This window comes from Amphiura filiformis, unplaced genomic scaffold, assembly GCF_039555335.1.
Source record: "Amphiura filiformis unplaced genomic scaffold, Afil_fr2py scaffold_25, whole genome shotgun sequence".
Lineage (NCBI taxonomy): Eukaryota > Metazoa > Echinodermata > Ophiuroidea > Amphilepidida > Amphiuridae > Amphiura > Amphiura filiformis.
The window spans coordinates 288,370-303,448 of record NW_027305489.1 but is presented as its reverse complement, the minus strand read 5'-3'; the positions used below and the strand labels follow the sequence as shown (position 1 = coordinate 303,448).

At 37.6% G+C, this 15,079-nt stretch overlaps 1 long non-coding RNA gene across 1 annotated transcript; it reads right to left on the bottom strand.

Moving 5' to 3' along the window:
- Positions 1–9,673: 9,673 nt before the first annotated feature.
- Positions 9,674–12,464, bottom strand: LOC140143688 (uncharacterized). The gene is made up of 3 exons (XR_011857785.1): positions 11,888–12,464; positions 10,790–10,908; positions 9,674–9,703 (listed from the first exon to the last, which is right to left on the bottom strand). It is a non-coding gene; the product is annotated as an uncharacterized lncRNA (long non-coding RNA).
- Positions 12,465–15,079: the final 2,615 nt, after the last annotated feature.

Below are 15,079 nucleotides of genomic sequence, written 5' to 3'. Positions count from 1 at the left end.
TGCTTCAGTCAAGCACTATTGGGAGATTGTGCATCGCGGTGGAATCACAACATATACCTATCATATTTCGACTTCAGATGTCGTAATGCAACTGAAACACCCCAGTCCGACTAATATGTTATCTTTTGCTCATGTCATGTCTCTCTTCCCTGTTATTGATTTGGCCCAGTCTAGAAAACAGTCTTCTGACAAGTTTTATTTCATAATGTATTTGATTTGATTACGATACTCGAAATGAAACAGGGAAAACCGGAATATCTTGGAATAAAACTCGTGCATGGATGTGCGATAGTGAACATTTTTTACCAAAAGTCACTACGCACCAGAGATATATCTCTTAATGTAAAAGAGTGAAAAACTAAGTCTCCAAAAGAGTGAGAAGGGTGAAAATCACTCAAAAGGGAGCAAAAACATTTTGGCACATTAATTCTGTTTGATACCCCACTACATTCACAAGACGTGTACTCAGTCGTGAAAAGAGTGATTGTTTCACTAAATGTGGTGTCATTGTAAAGGGGAATACATTAGCTGTCCATTGATATGCAACACAATATGAACATGCCACAAATGATCTGAGATATAGATGCTTGAAAAAACTTCTAATTTTATGTATGTATGCTCTCCGTCATAGGATTGAGCACTCTTTTACACGAAAGAGGAATGCAACTTCATGTTTATGTTTTGATTCCTATTGGTGTTGCAATGTTATTTTGCTACTTTGTTTTAATAGGATTTATGGTATGCTTAAAAGTTAAAGGGCCAAATACAAACCAATTTCAATGTAGGTAAAAATGTAGAAAATATAACTTTTCTGTAAAATGCGTTGGAAGCAGAATTTATTTCTGCACATTTTGACACCTCATTTGTAGCAATTGACTACATATGGACGCCACAGCATACATTTGAATAAATTTAACCCAAGATTTGAAAGTTGCAGTAAATTCTATTGATTTGTATTCAGTATAATGGAAGGAAATCTGTGAAATGATATCTGCGTGTTTTTGTATTGTTGTAAGTGCAACGTTCAAATCTGGACCCCACCACATTCAATTGACCGGTGTTTTATTGTTTTCTGAGCTATCGTATCAAATGAGGTGTCAACATGCGCAGAAATAAATACTGCTTCCAACGCATTTTACAGATTCGTGATACAATATTCCATTTTTGAATAATGGCCATTATTTAAGGGGGTTAGTTACTTTTTTGAGGTGTTTAACATGACTTAACCAGCGTTTAGGTGGGTGGAATCATAGTAACGTTATAATATGATTCTTCTTGTGTTATTTTACTTGTAGTGCGTATGCCCTATACTAAATTCACTTTACCTTGACAGTCGCGGGGGTCGTTTAGAACGTTACAATGAGTCCAATAGGGCCAAACTTAAGCTGAATTTATATTACATCGCTGAGCGATAGCGATTGGTTTTTAGCCAATAAGGTAGGGCGTTTTTGTTGCTTTGGGAAAATCGCGCTAAATTATTAGCCAAATACCAATTGCTCACCACTCAAGCGATAGAGTATAAATTCAGCTTTACGCTAGAGTGAATGCGATAATTCGATTGATTTTCTTACATTTTATTTTATTTAATCATCTTAAGGATACTACCTCTTTTCGAGGTTTTGAGCAAAAAATGGGATGAATTTGCCACATTAAGTATCAAATTTGGTCCAGAAATAATCATCGGAAAAATGAAAGTTATACCTCATCTTAAAGGTAAAGGTTTATATATTATTATTTTCCCATTGTTATTTTTATAGCCTTAATCAGATTTTCACTAGAAGCCTATGACTTGGGTCCTCGCTTTCACCACTCGCTGTTTTATTTTTGGACCATTGACATTATGTTATACTTCACACCGATTTCTCTACCAAATTGTAGGCATGTGTCAAGCATTCCAAAATTACATTCTTGCTATAAAATTTTAATATCTGAGCCTCCAAAATATAATTTACAAGTTCTAGAAAACGTAAATTTTCGACTGAACTTTTGAATCTGCCAAACTGTCTTTAAACTCTCAGGAATTCATAAATTGATTCATTTTTTCCCAAAAATTCAACTTTGCAAGACATCCAGGCATGTTGGTATTCAAGCACATGTAACATTTGACGTAATATTATTGACCAATTTTTCAGAATTGGACATTTTAGATGACGGGGTACTCTGAAATAGGCATTTTGCATAACACGTGTGTTTGCTCTTTTTGGGACAAAAATGTAAATTTGTCGCCAAGTTATTGCACGAAATCAACTAACATGGGAACGTTGATAGTTTCCGTTGGAGCATAATTATTATGCCCAAATGTTTACTTACATTGAGTTTCGCCAAACCAGGTAATTTCCCATTTTAAATATCCTGCCGGTCATGCCGAAATTGCAATGTTTATGCAGAGATCTTATATGTGACCCGGCAGCACAAACGAGCCGTAAATTCCCTAAATTGTATTCTGTGTTACGGTGTAAAATGTGTACGAAGGTCGTATTCATCGATAACTTAAGCTGGTCCGACATCCGTCTCATTTTGATGAAAAAAACTAATCAATAATCCTATTGTTGAAGTGGATAATAAGCTTCTACCTTAGATGGCCGGCTATAGAACTTTTAATAGCTCTGGTCTTTGTTTGCTTTTGCTCAATCCTGTTCAAGTGGTGGGTTACCAGGCATTGTATTTTGTACAGGTATGCATAACCAACAATTAACAATGAGAGAACTTTCTTAAACCTCATTGACTTGGGGATGATTTGAAATGACCGCCAATTATGACTGTTTGATTATATTGCCAGCAATGTGGAAAAAGTGACACATGTAAAAACGTAAAAAGCTATAATTTTGTTGAAGGAGCAAAGTTTAACAAACCATAACCCCGCTTCTGGATATCGTTTGAAGTCAAATGATATACCATTTTAAGTTTATGATGTTTATTTTTAAACACGAAATAAAACAAAATTGACCGGGGAGGAATTTACGGCTCATTCGCCGTGGACGGTCACATATTCCAACACGCTTGTGCACCGTGCACTTTACGGCACCACATAGAGCAGGTCATGAATATTAATGAGCAGCGTGTCGGATTTGAGTTATTACCACGGAGCACTACTATGAGCAGCGTGTCGGATTTGAGTTATTACCACGGAGCACTACTATAACACGCTATTTTATATATACCGGGTGTCCCAAAAGTAACTTAACATTGTGAATTTGCTATAACTCGCGTTAGGTTAATAGTGTTGTTACAAAAATTGCACAGTATGTAGATAATTATTTTAGAAATGTTATGATACCAAACATGCCTATGTGGTCATGACCCTTTGGTATAAAATTAACGGATATCTACCGTACCGTAAAACCCACTTTTATAAACACAAAATAAGTCTCGTCATTTGAGACGTGCTAACACGATATAATGTGTTATCGTTTTAAAATCTGTTTTGTTTAATTTTGATGTGTTTGTTTGATTGTTTGTTTGTTTTCAATGCGTAATCTTCATTTTCTGTTTTATCTGGATTTTATATGGAAACTGCTTAAGATCTTTTCTGAGGATTCGATGAACAGTTGTACGCGGTACGTTGTTGTTGTACGCGGTACATTGTTCTCCATTGAAAGTCGACGCGCCGGCCACCGCTCTTCGTATGACATCGATGTTTGTAGCCGATCTTCCTGTTCTTCCACGTCCTGCCCGAGGTAGATCATGAACAGATCCAGTTGATAGGAATTTCTGCACTAGTTGTAGATTGTATTTCGGCTGGGTGCATAATTTACATTAAAATGTTCCTTAAACTTTGCTTGAGTGAGTTTGTCCGACTTTGTCTCGGCAAAGAACCATACGATCTGAATCCGTTGATCTATAGGAAATTCATCTTCACTTCAACTGTTTTAAAGTAAAGTTTAATATTGTCAATACGTCCTAATTATAATTTAAAACAGCAGTCACGCTTACGCTAGGCCATGTAATCCATGACTGTTCATACCTAAATGTAGCGTGTGCAGTGAGTGAACCCACTTTATTGTTCAGGGAAGCACATCATTCATGTACTTGAACAAATAACATATGAGCTTGTTTTTGTGGGTTTGATACACACATATGTACAGTCGCAAAGTAAGGTCAAGGGGTCATCAATAATGCTGTTTTTGGTATCAGAATAATTCTAAAAGATCAATCTATGTGAATACATTCTCCATTTTGGTATGAGGTGGGAAATATTTGAGATATGGCAAATTCACAATGTTAAGTTACTTTTGGGACACGCTGTATATATAAATAAATAAATAAATAAATAAATAAATAAAACGTATTAAAATAACCTCAATCAAGCAGCAGTTAGTTAACAATAATCAATTTATTAACTAAATTTTGTAAATAAAAAAGGTTTGGACCACTCTGAAGTAATTAAAAATAAGTAAATAATTAAGAACTTGCAATTATAGTTTGTTAAAAAAAATAGCTTGCCCACCCCCTTACACATGCCAACCACCCTTGGCAAATGGCCAATTATTTAAAACTTGAAAATATCTGTGCCAAAAATCTTTGCCCCCCCGGCCTGCCTAAAAATCCTGCCCCCCCCCCAAATAATTTACCACCGCCCGAGCGGTCTGAAAAAAAATGGGGGTCAACAATAATAATTTTGGGCAAAAATATTTCCGTTGGTATATTCTAATAAAATGGTGGTGCCCCTAACCTGTTAGAACAGGTTAGGGGCACACCATTTTGTGTCCTTGCTCCAGGCGCCACAACCCCTAGGGTCAACACGAATATGTCAGTGACCGGAGTCAATTTTTATGACCCCCTATCGTGGGCTAAAAACTATTTATGACCCCATTATCTCGGGCTGAAAGTTTTGTATGACCACCACCTCTCCCTCCCTTCCACCCACACCACCACATTGGGTTCGTATATTTTAATGCACTCGGTGTTTCTACCGTCCCGACTCAAACGATTCTAGAAGTTTTTCTCACAAGCCCGCCTACTTTCCCTGCCTTCTCGGCAACCCGGAAGTAACTTTTTCCATTGGTTTGTGTGGTGCAAAATGAGGAAAATACCAATATTTGGCAACGAATTACAGGAATTCCAGTCATAGATCTCGACTAAAATGGATACATTCAGGTAAGTAACACTTTCATTTATGTCATATCAAAAAATTGTAGGAGATCTATGACCAGTTTGGTAGATAATCGAGTTGAAATGTGGGCATGTTTTTGGCATGGTCTAGGTGGGAATAACAGGTTCGTACATGTAAACTCAATGGGAATCTCTTACGACTAGGCTAAAATACAACAATATTTTGTAAATTTTCCTCGTAAAGAAAAGATCGGTCAAGGAAACCTATATGAATATGTTGTCAATACTTCACTTGACCCAAATATATGATTTATTTTTGTAATGAGAGAATCGCACATGGAATTTTAGAGGATTTTGATAGCAGTTCCGCACCGTAGAAAAGCTGCTCTGTCATGAGCCGGAAATTCCATCATGAGCCTAGATCCTGATTTGTTTTGCCAATTGAAGCTTCTAATGTTGGCTGAATGTTTTTGATGATATCATGAAACTGAAAGTCAATCTGTGACAAGATGTAATTTTGCTACGGAAAGTGCTATGACAAAACGATTTTCAGTTTTGGCTTTCTTTATAATCAAGGAGTTTAATTTGATATAAAATGATGCAGTGTTTGATGGCAAAATTTGACTGAATTCACCTTTCAGGGGATGTAATTTTCTTCGGCAGGGGTCATGAATATGTCGGTGACTGAAGTCAATTTTTATGACCCCCCCTCCATCGCGGATCGCGGGCTAAAATTTTTACGCCCCCCTATCGTGGGCCAAAAAATTTTAGGACCCCCCCTTCTGTCAAAATTTTAGAGCGGAGTACCGAAACGCGTTAAAATTTTTGACCATAAGCGTAAAGAAGGCGCACGGAGAGCGCAAAAATCTTGCATTGTATAAAGATTGTGTGCACATTTTGTTCAAAAAAAGTGTAAGAAAAGTTACACCAGTCGCCAGCCCTTAATAATTCTATAACCCCCCTATTTTGATTGCTACAAAAATTATAACCCCCTATGTTTGGTCTTAAAATTCTATGACCCCCCAGTATATTCATGACCCCCCTTCTGAAGAAAATGATAGCCCCCTTATACCTATAAGGGGCTCAGCTGTGCAATAATTATGAGCCCTGGAAGGAGGGTAAAATTGGGGGGGGCAAGCAAGCGATCCGAGGGGGGCAAGCAATTTTGGCACACATTCATGGGGTGCCTTTTAAATAAAATGCTCTAAAAAGGCTTAGGAAAACAGTATGGAAACGCTGAAATATGCAAATTTTCATGCTCGCTGTGCTCATAACATATCTAGACCTTTTAAGGTTTGCAAATTGGGATCCCAAAAAAATTTGGCATGTGTTGGGGGGCAAAGATTTTTGGCAGGCCAAAAGAGGGAGGAAAGCGATTATTTTGCAGGCTGAGAGGGGGGCAAGCTATTTTTGGTGGGTCGTCTGGACATTTTATAACCCCCGATAATTATTGCACAGCCCTAATATGGCACATAAATGAACCCTGTGGTGTGCAACCGATGGTGGAGGGGGATTGGGGGCACCAGTGGCAAAACTACACTTTCATTGCAATCAAGGGAACAGCTAGCTGGGGTAAATCTGCCACCACCGCCAAGGGGGGTGGGCTGGGGAACACAGATGCATGTGCTCATTTGGGGGAAGTGGGTGGGCAAGGATTTCAAACCAAGCCGCTGTAACAGCCCCATGCGGGGGATTGTGCCACTGTCCCAGCTTTACCCTGACAAATTTTCTAAAATCCTCTTTTTCTTTTTCAGGCCTACTAAAAGGTCAGAGCTACACTGTACAAGTAACAACCAACTGCCAGACACCATTAACCAATGCCACTGTGAGCCATTTCATGTCACATTTTGCAGCGGAGGCAGATGGAAGTCGATCATGGAACAAATGAAATATTAAAAAGGACTGAAATAATGACCGGATTCAGAAACGCACTTCAATCTCACTAATTGAAGAACAATACTTGTGTTGAAAGTCGGGACTCATAAATTAGGTGTAACAGAATGTGTGAAAATTTATTAAGATCTATTAGAAATATTCAATCCAATAGATTAGAATTCAATCTAATTCAATTTTAATATATGGGATTAAAATTGCTTAGATTGATTTTTTTAACCCCTTAGATTAAAATCAAATTAGATGTATTCAAATTAGATTTTTTTAAATCCATCCAAATGTTTTTTAGATTAAAAATCAAATAAGATTGAATTCTAGATTGAATATTTCTAATAGATTAGATCCAATTTTGGATTTGTCCCAGATCACAATCACTTAGAGGGAATATGCTGAATTGTATTATAAAAATAAAGACTGCACAAAAAGTAACGCAGCTGTTATAAACATGCCTGTAGCGTTTGAACTAATAATTGTGTTCACAATATTTCAACATAGAAAGAAGGATGATTTATTTACGCGCATTTTGATACCCCATTAGTCCAATCTCGTTCAATAATAACAACACAGCAGTGTTTTTAAAGAAAAATACCCGAATTGAAAGTTGCGGTTATTTGTATTGATATGAAGTCATTGATTGAAACCATTGATTGCTGTAAATGGCAACTTTTAAATTTGTGGTTTTTCTTTAAAAGCACTATGTACTGTGTTATCAGTATTGAGCGACATTTCACAAATGGGGTATCAAAATGAGCGTAAATAAATCATCCTTCTTTCTATGTAGAAATATTGTGGAAACGATTACTAGTTCTGAACTTATAGGCATATTTCAGCTGTGTTACTTTTTTGTGCAGACTTTTATTGGATATCTTCCATCACACAATAGAGGATACATGTAGTAAAAAATCCCCATCATTTATTATCTATTAAGTAGGTGTGTTCAACTGTTTTGGTTTGTTGGACTTCCTTCTTCATACTTTTTAATGAAAAAATAGTGCTTTTATTTTTTCACTTCCTTACAGATCTCAAAATAAATTAAAACAATGATCAAAGCTACATATTCACCATGCATTTTTGTTTATTTCATGAACTCTTGTCTTTCTAATAATTATGTACCAGAGAAATAGGTGTAAAAAAACATTTAGTAATGAAGTATGAGATAATGAGTGCAAAAAGACCATTTATTTACAGTCTATTGGCAGCCACTAGTCTTTTGAGAAGGCTTTTGTTCAGACCTTCATTTGGGGGGACCCTTTGTCAAGGCCATTTGGCACCACTTGTCAAGAGGAATGAAGAACACCTTGAAGTTAACAAAGATCAGGGGCACAAAGGCCAAAACTGAAAAACTGCAGGCAATGGCCCTGACTGAAATTCGAGTCCAGCTTGTGTGTTAATATGGTGCCTTCACAAAAGACTACATTGTAGCATTGACTGACATCGGCTAGTCTTTCCTGAAGGCTTTGGGTGTGAATGCATTGATGCACAGTCACAGCTTTCATGAAAGAAACACTGTCTGCCAATAATAAACTATGAACACTTACACTCCTTTAAAAGCATTTATAAGTCAAGGGTTTACATGTAGGACCTTCTTTTATTTTAGTTTTATGTTAAGGGTTTACATGTAGGGTCTTCTTTTATTTATTTAATAAATAACAGACATTAACGAGGCCTTATCTGCAATAGCTGCCAAGTGTCATATTTTAGATAAATTATCAAAATGTCTATGGGGCAGCTATTGCAGTTAGGCCTTCTGGTCCTAAACCCTTGATTAGTGGACTGGATACTCATCATATTTACAGGGATGAAGGTAAACCAGTAGCAGCTACTAAACAATTTGGTCTACAATTACTCTATCCTGCATCCGCTAATCCTAAGGTGCGCTAGTCATAAATGTCACTAGTCCAAAAAAAAATGGTCGCTAGTCCTAATGGCTGCAGATTTTCCATTGCTAAGGTCTTGTAAACCTTATTTATTTTTGGACTTGTGAACCATTTCCTCAGTATTTTTTCGGACTAGCGATCCGTATTTTTGGACTAGGGAACCTTGGCTATACATTGGTTCCCCTCAAGTTCAGTAGTGACGTAGGTGCATATTTTAGTGGGCGCCGTATTGAATCGTGTGCGTATAGTTTATTGTGTAGCAAAAAAGGGTGGTTCGTGTGGCGCAGCCATGAAAAGACATTGACGTCACTGCTGAATTTGAGGCAAACCAAAGAAAAGTGCCTAGAACATTTCCAATAATTCCATGCAACTTTTACAGCCTGTAAGGAACTATGCATTACGATTACATCACATGATGTCAGAGTCATTTGTTGAGGTCCTTATTATTTTAATAATTGGAGCAAACATTTACTAGTTAGTTTATGCACCACATAAATTACTATGCAAGTATTTAAGTTCTCATCAAATGTTCACCCTCCAGAAAAGATTTTCTTCAAAAAATTTAATTGTTGACATAATGTTGGGAAAGTTTTCAATGCATGCAGTGATAGCCCTACTACGGCCTTTTGACTGTGGTGGTCCAAAACCATGCTATATCGTAAAACCTGGCTATATCCAGAGAACTGCTAAACCCAGACTGCTAATTCCCCTTTTGGGTGGAGCGGTTAGTGGGTTTTAGCAGTTCTCGGATATAGTGTGTTTAAAAAGCCCTATAGTACGGCTAGCGAGTGATGCGACAGATAACAGATGCCAGCTGTTGACTTCAAACCATCATCCTTTGTCTTTCACTTAAACCAGTATCCTCAGTAGTACTGCTGCACCTGGAAATTGGAATAAAATAAAATAATAGCCAATGATTAATTATTACACATTATTATCAGGATTATGGTATCTAGGCTGTTTGTGTGTTTTAAGGGATTACTACACCTGCCCAATTTTGTGCCTATTTGTGCATTTTTCTCAAAATTATAGGGCATTGGGGACAAGTAAGATATGTATATTATAGGGGCAAGGACTACAACTACTGCACTGGAAATTTTATATCAGCACAGACAACAGTTGTGGAGTTACAGTCAAAAATGAGGGGAAACCAATATTTGATCAAAAACTCAATAACTACTTGCTTTGAGTTGCTGAATTTTCAGTACAGTAGTTGGGAGTCCTTGCCCCTATACATATCTTACTTGTCACCAATGTGCTATAATTTTTATGAAAAATGCAAAAAATAAGCACAAAATTGGCCAGAGTGTAGTACTCTTAAAGCCTTAATGTACTATCTTTTTAAATTTTTAGATTTTCCTTCCAAAATGATAAATTATTGTAGCAGAGTCATGATATGCTATTTCAATAGGTGTGAGGTCAAAGGTCATAAAGTCAAAAGTAGTCACTTGCAATCATTTTGCAATTTTAATTTTTTTTTATGAACTGTGAGAGCGGAGACAGATTTAAAGCACTAATCTGTAATTTACTACGTCTACTAGTCGTGCATAGTTTCATGGGCATAGCCATCTTTTTTTAGTAAGGAGGGCAAAATAAAACTTAGGTGGTACACAAAAAAACTCTGCATTGCAAAAAAAGTTGCATCATACAATTATACATAGAGAGGTTGTATGTCTTTGAGCTTCTAAAAAAGGCTTTATTGGGACGTAGCACGCAAAAATTTCGTATTTTACACTATTTTCGGTCATGATCAGGTTAATTTCGGTAGAAAAGGGTTCCTTGTCCCTTTTCTTTTCTTTTTGCCCTTCTGATTTTCTCTTTTATTTTTTTGTCAGAGGGGCACTTTCATTTCATATATACCTGTCGTGCCTGAGAATTAAATATAGGAACACATAGGAATAAGGTATTGGCATTTTGTGTGGTGTGCTGCACCCCTTGGCTACAACTTTGTAAATGAAATTACTTACATCCTCCTCAATAAGGAAAGCTGTGCTGTTCGGTTGCAGGTGCTTTGCTTCAGCGTGTGTTTATAGTTCAGATTTTTGGAAGATATGCCTTGCAGAATGGACCTTTCGTGTGCCAGTTTCTGGAAAGACAATACAGTATGACAGTGTAATTAAAGCCATTGTAACATTTGCTAAGGGGAAAGCCCTGAATATTTTTCAAAATTCTGTTTTTACACAATTGCTTTGTAAACATATAGTAGGCCTACATACTCTGCAAAAATCAAGACTTTATGTTTGCTCACTTGCTGTGGGTTGGGATTGAGACTGAAACTGAAGTCAAAATCATATTTTCCTATAGACGAATCAAATTTCACGCATTCCTGCACCTCAATGGCGGCCATAGCCGCGACGGGGACCAAACTATCTCACCTAAAATGTGAAATGATGCGCCCTTGAAGGATATTTTAAACTGCATTCTACCACCAGTGTTACACGCAGACAAAAGAATGATGACAGTTTACAACACAAAAGAATCTCACATCAAATTTTAAGCGGGTTTAATCCACCCAATTGGGCACTCACAACACCTGTTTGGTGCATGCAGGGACCCTAATAAGGCCAAATAAAAAAAATAAACATGTTTCACGTCCCCTCCGCTTCCTTTTTGAGGTTTCTTCAAATATATTTTTATTTTTGAAATTCGGTTATAACTTTTCAAAATATATGTCTAGGAAGTTAGGATGCTTTCTATAGCCTTGTTAAGATACAAGAAACACGTTAGGAAGGTTTTGTGATCATTTGAGGGGTGTAACTCTCCTCCTTTTTCCAGGCATTATTGTATACGCTAAAACACTGAGCTCTAAGTATGGCTATTTACACCAATTTTGTGATAAAAATAGAAAATAAAAAGACCCTCTTCCTCCTTTTTTTTCGAAAAACCGGACGTGAAACATGTTTTTATTTTACTTGGCCTAATGGCCGACCAAATCCTGACCATGACTTGGCTCGTTGGATTCGTCTATACTATAGCGAATCCTCACTGCCAGTTAAAATTAATGTTGTGTCGTTTAGTTTTACTTGTGCATTAAAAAAATTAATGAGTTATAAAAAGAAACTCACCTTGCAGAGCTCAGAGTCGAGGTACAAACAACACACCCAACATACTCAGCCAGGAGAACGGTATACACATACACGACATACACTGTATTGCAATGATCATGAATGTACAGTCATGACAGTGCATGAACAACAGATCTGTGTGATGCAGTGGTGAATGGGACAAATCTCGTCATGTTTTCGTGTAGTCCGAGGTGCTCTGACGATAACACTCCGATCGCCAGGCAATCTACGTGTAGTAGGCCAGTGGGACAACGAAAACGCTACGTGAACGAGCTAGTTTTCGTGGTATATTCGATGTCCGTGGCCTTAAACTGTCCTTATCCATCATGTCATTTGCTTCTCTAAATATTCAGTGAATTGAATACTAATATTACTATTGCAAACTAGTCCAAGCACGTCGCTAAAATGAGGCAAATAATTCGATTTTCGCAACTGGATACTTCTGTCAGTGTTATGACTGTCGCAAAAACAGCTGATCGAGGTCAGAGGTGAAATCTGTCAATCAAACTACTTTCGCGCATGCGCAAATGGCACACCTGAACTTAGGGAAATATTTTGCCGAAGGCATTGAGGTGGTGTGCCTTCCACCCACACAAATTCAATCCATTGTCGAAACTAAGGCTGAAAAACTGATTGAAGAAAGAACGTATGCGAAGCGCACAAAATTTGTTGTGTATTATATAAGATTATGAATGCTGTAAGTTTAAGAATGCGCACATAGCCGTGCAAAAAATGTTTGAGTCAACAGCCCTTAATGATTTTATAACACCCTATTGTATAAAACAATTTATGATCCCCTATTTTGGCAACAAAATTCTATGACCCCCTTTCGCCCTCCACCACCCCCCACCCCCACCCCACCCCCATTTTACCCTCCCACCAGGGCTCATAATTATAATTATTGAACAGTCCCTACTTTATTCGATTCTGTTGAATAGTCTTTCAATATTAATTACAAGCACCCTGCATCATCAGTTGAACACAAGGCATACACAGGCCAAGTGTTATACTACGCATGACGTCACCTCATTAATATTATCAACCTGCGCTACGTAGTTGAACTTTTAGGCACGGCGTACAATAGGACTGGCTGGGAGTCTAATACTGTATGTGGTTGTCGACGAGTGTTATGAATGACAGAAACTGTCGGTGAAGGAGACTCCATAATCGCTAGCGTCCTTAACAACCATCTACTGTTGTCGAAAATTGTCAAAATTGGACGGTTTCATGATTTTTTTTGTTTTTTTTATTTCACATGATCAATAGTCATATCGCCTTGCTAAAAAAATGAAAATATTTTTTTAGACCAATCAAACCAGTATACTAGAGTATGTACCCTTAATTAACCAAAAGAAGAAGAACATAACCCCAAGATCAAATGAGATCCATACTGATCTCAGGCAAGGGTAAATACATTTTGAACAGCAAATATACACATAAACAATGAGGAAATACATCATGGCGGTGAGAAAACAGTTATATGACTTCTTGGACATTCCACTTTGGCTCATGTCTCGAGTTGAAGATCGAGTAAGATGACATGAGAACGGACTTGGTGATTTACCGGATAGTCCTTAAATGTCAGTAAGAGAAGTAATTAGGCTACGGTTAAAGTAAAGAAAGACAACTTGAAACGGAAGTGAAAAGCAAATTAGCCGTGGTGGTAACACACAGTGTCATCGACCCTATATCTTCATGGCAGAAATCGCCATGGTAGGTTGAATCCACAGCCACGATTGGCCATTTGGTTCAGACCTTTGAAGCTCTTTGAGACGAATAATTAGTCGAGGGACATGACTAAGGCTATTCATATAGCCGGGTAAGTGATCTTGGTTGTGCGTGAATAAGCTTGTATACCCCATTGAGGTCAATGGTCATCGACTTTTATACTGCCTAGTAGTGAGTGCAGCTGTACTACACTATAAAATTAGAGTTTTGGTCCGATTTTGAGTTCAAAGCGCACGGCCAATTTTCAAAGCGCATTCTAGCGACCATCATATATGTTCAACACGTATTTTCAAGTATATGAGACCACATCTGGTTTCTTGAGAAAAATTCATTTACGGGAGATATTCATCATTTTCTAACCCAGTATCCGAAAATGTTCGTCTGATATCAAAATCGTGCATAGCAATTCACGTGTATCGATCCCGTGTATTCATTTTAGTGTCTCTGCTGCACCAAATAATTATTAGCCAGGCGGTGTCGGTGTGTAACACCCCATCCGATCAGTTGTCCGCCATGAAGGAAAAAAATACGGCCAATATCGTGTAGGGCCTACTATATATATACAATTACATTTTCTTAGACGCTGAACTATTTTCTTTCCGCTGTGGGCCTATGGGATTTTTAAATCCTCCACTTCAACTTAAAGTTTTTCTTTCCTTTCTCTCTATCCAAGATATATACCTCTATTTGCTCTCAAGGGAACACAGTTAGTATAGACGATTGAATGAAGACGTAGTTTATTTGTACTATGATTTCATATTTTCATTTTTTAAACTGACTGCCTCGTGACTAATCCAGAACATAAGAAAACATAGTGCATAATGGCGGAACCGTGCAAGTGGCGAATACGCACCTATACATGCATGATTAAGCTTTATATGCTCTATTCCTCTCGATCATTAACCTAAATTTGGGATATTTCACGTGCATGATATTTGTCTCAATGCCTTCTCGGACTGTATTTATATTGGATGGTAATTTAAATCGTAAAACCGTAGAACGATCTATTAGTCAGCATGCATATATATTGAATTAAATCTAATCCCATCACGTCAATTCAAAGCAACACCCTTTTTCTTAAAATACTGGTTACCAGCGACTTAAAAAAATATGAAGTACTTGATTCATTTGACCTTGACAGTCGCGGGGGTCCTTTCGAACGTTCCAATGATAGGTCAAATTCGCCACTTGCACGGTTCCGCCATTATGCACTATGTGCGGGGAGAGCCTCGAACTGGCAGCATACATGAATGGGAATTGAACCAGTCATATAACATTCTGTGTAAGGTTACGTAATTCTTCCTTTCATGTATGCTGCCAGTTCGAGGCTCTCCCGCATATAGTGCATAATGGCGGAACCGTGCAAGTGGCGCACACCATCATCATCCCTATATCTTCGTCTTAAAAATTGCCGTGGTAGTACGATAAATCCTCACGTTTTTCAACAACTACGCATGGTGATTT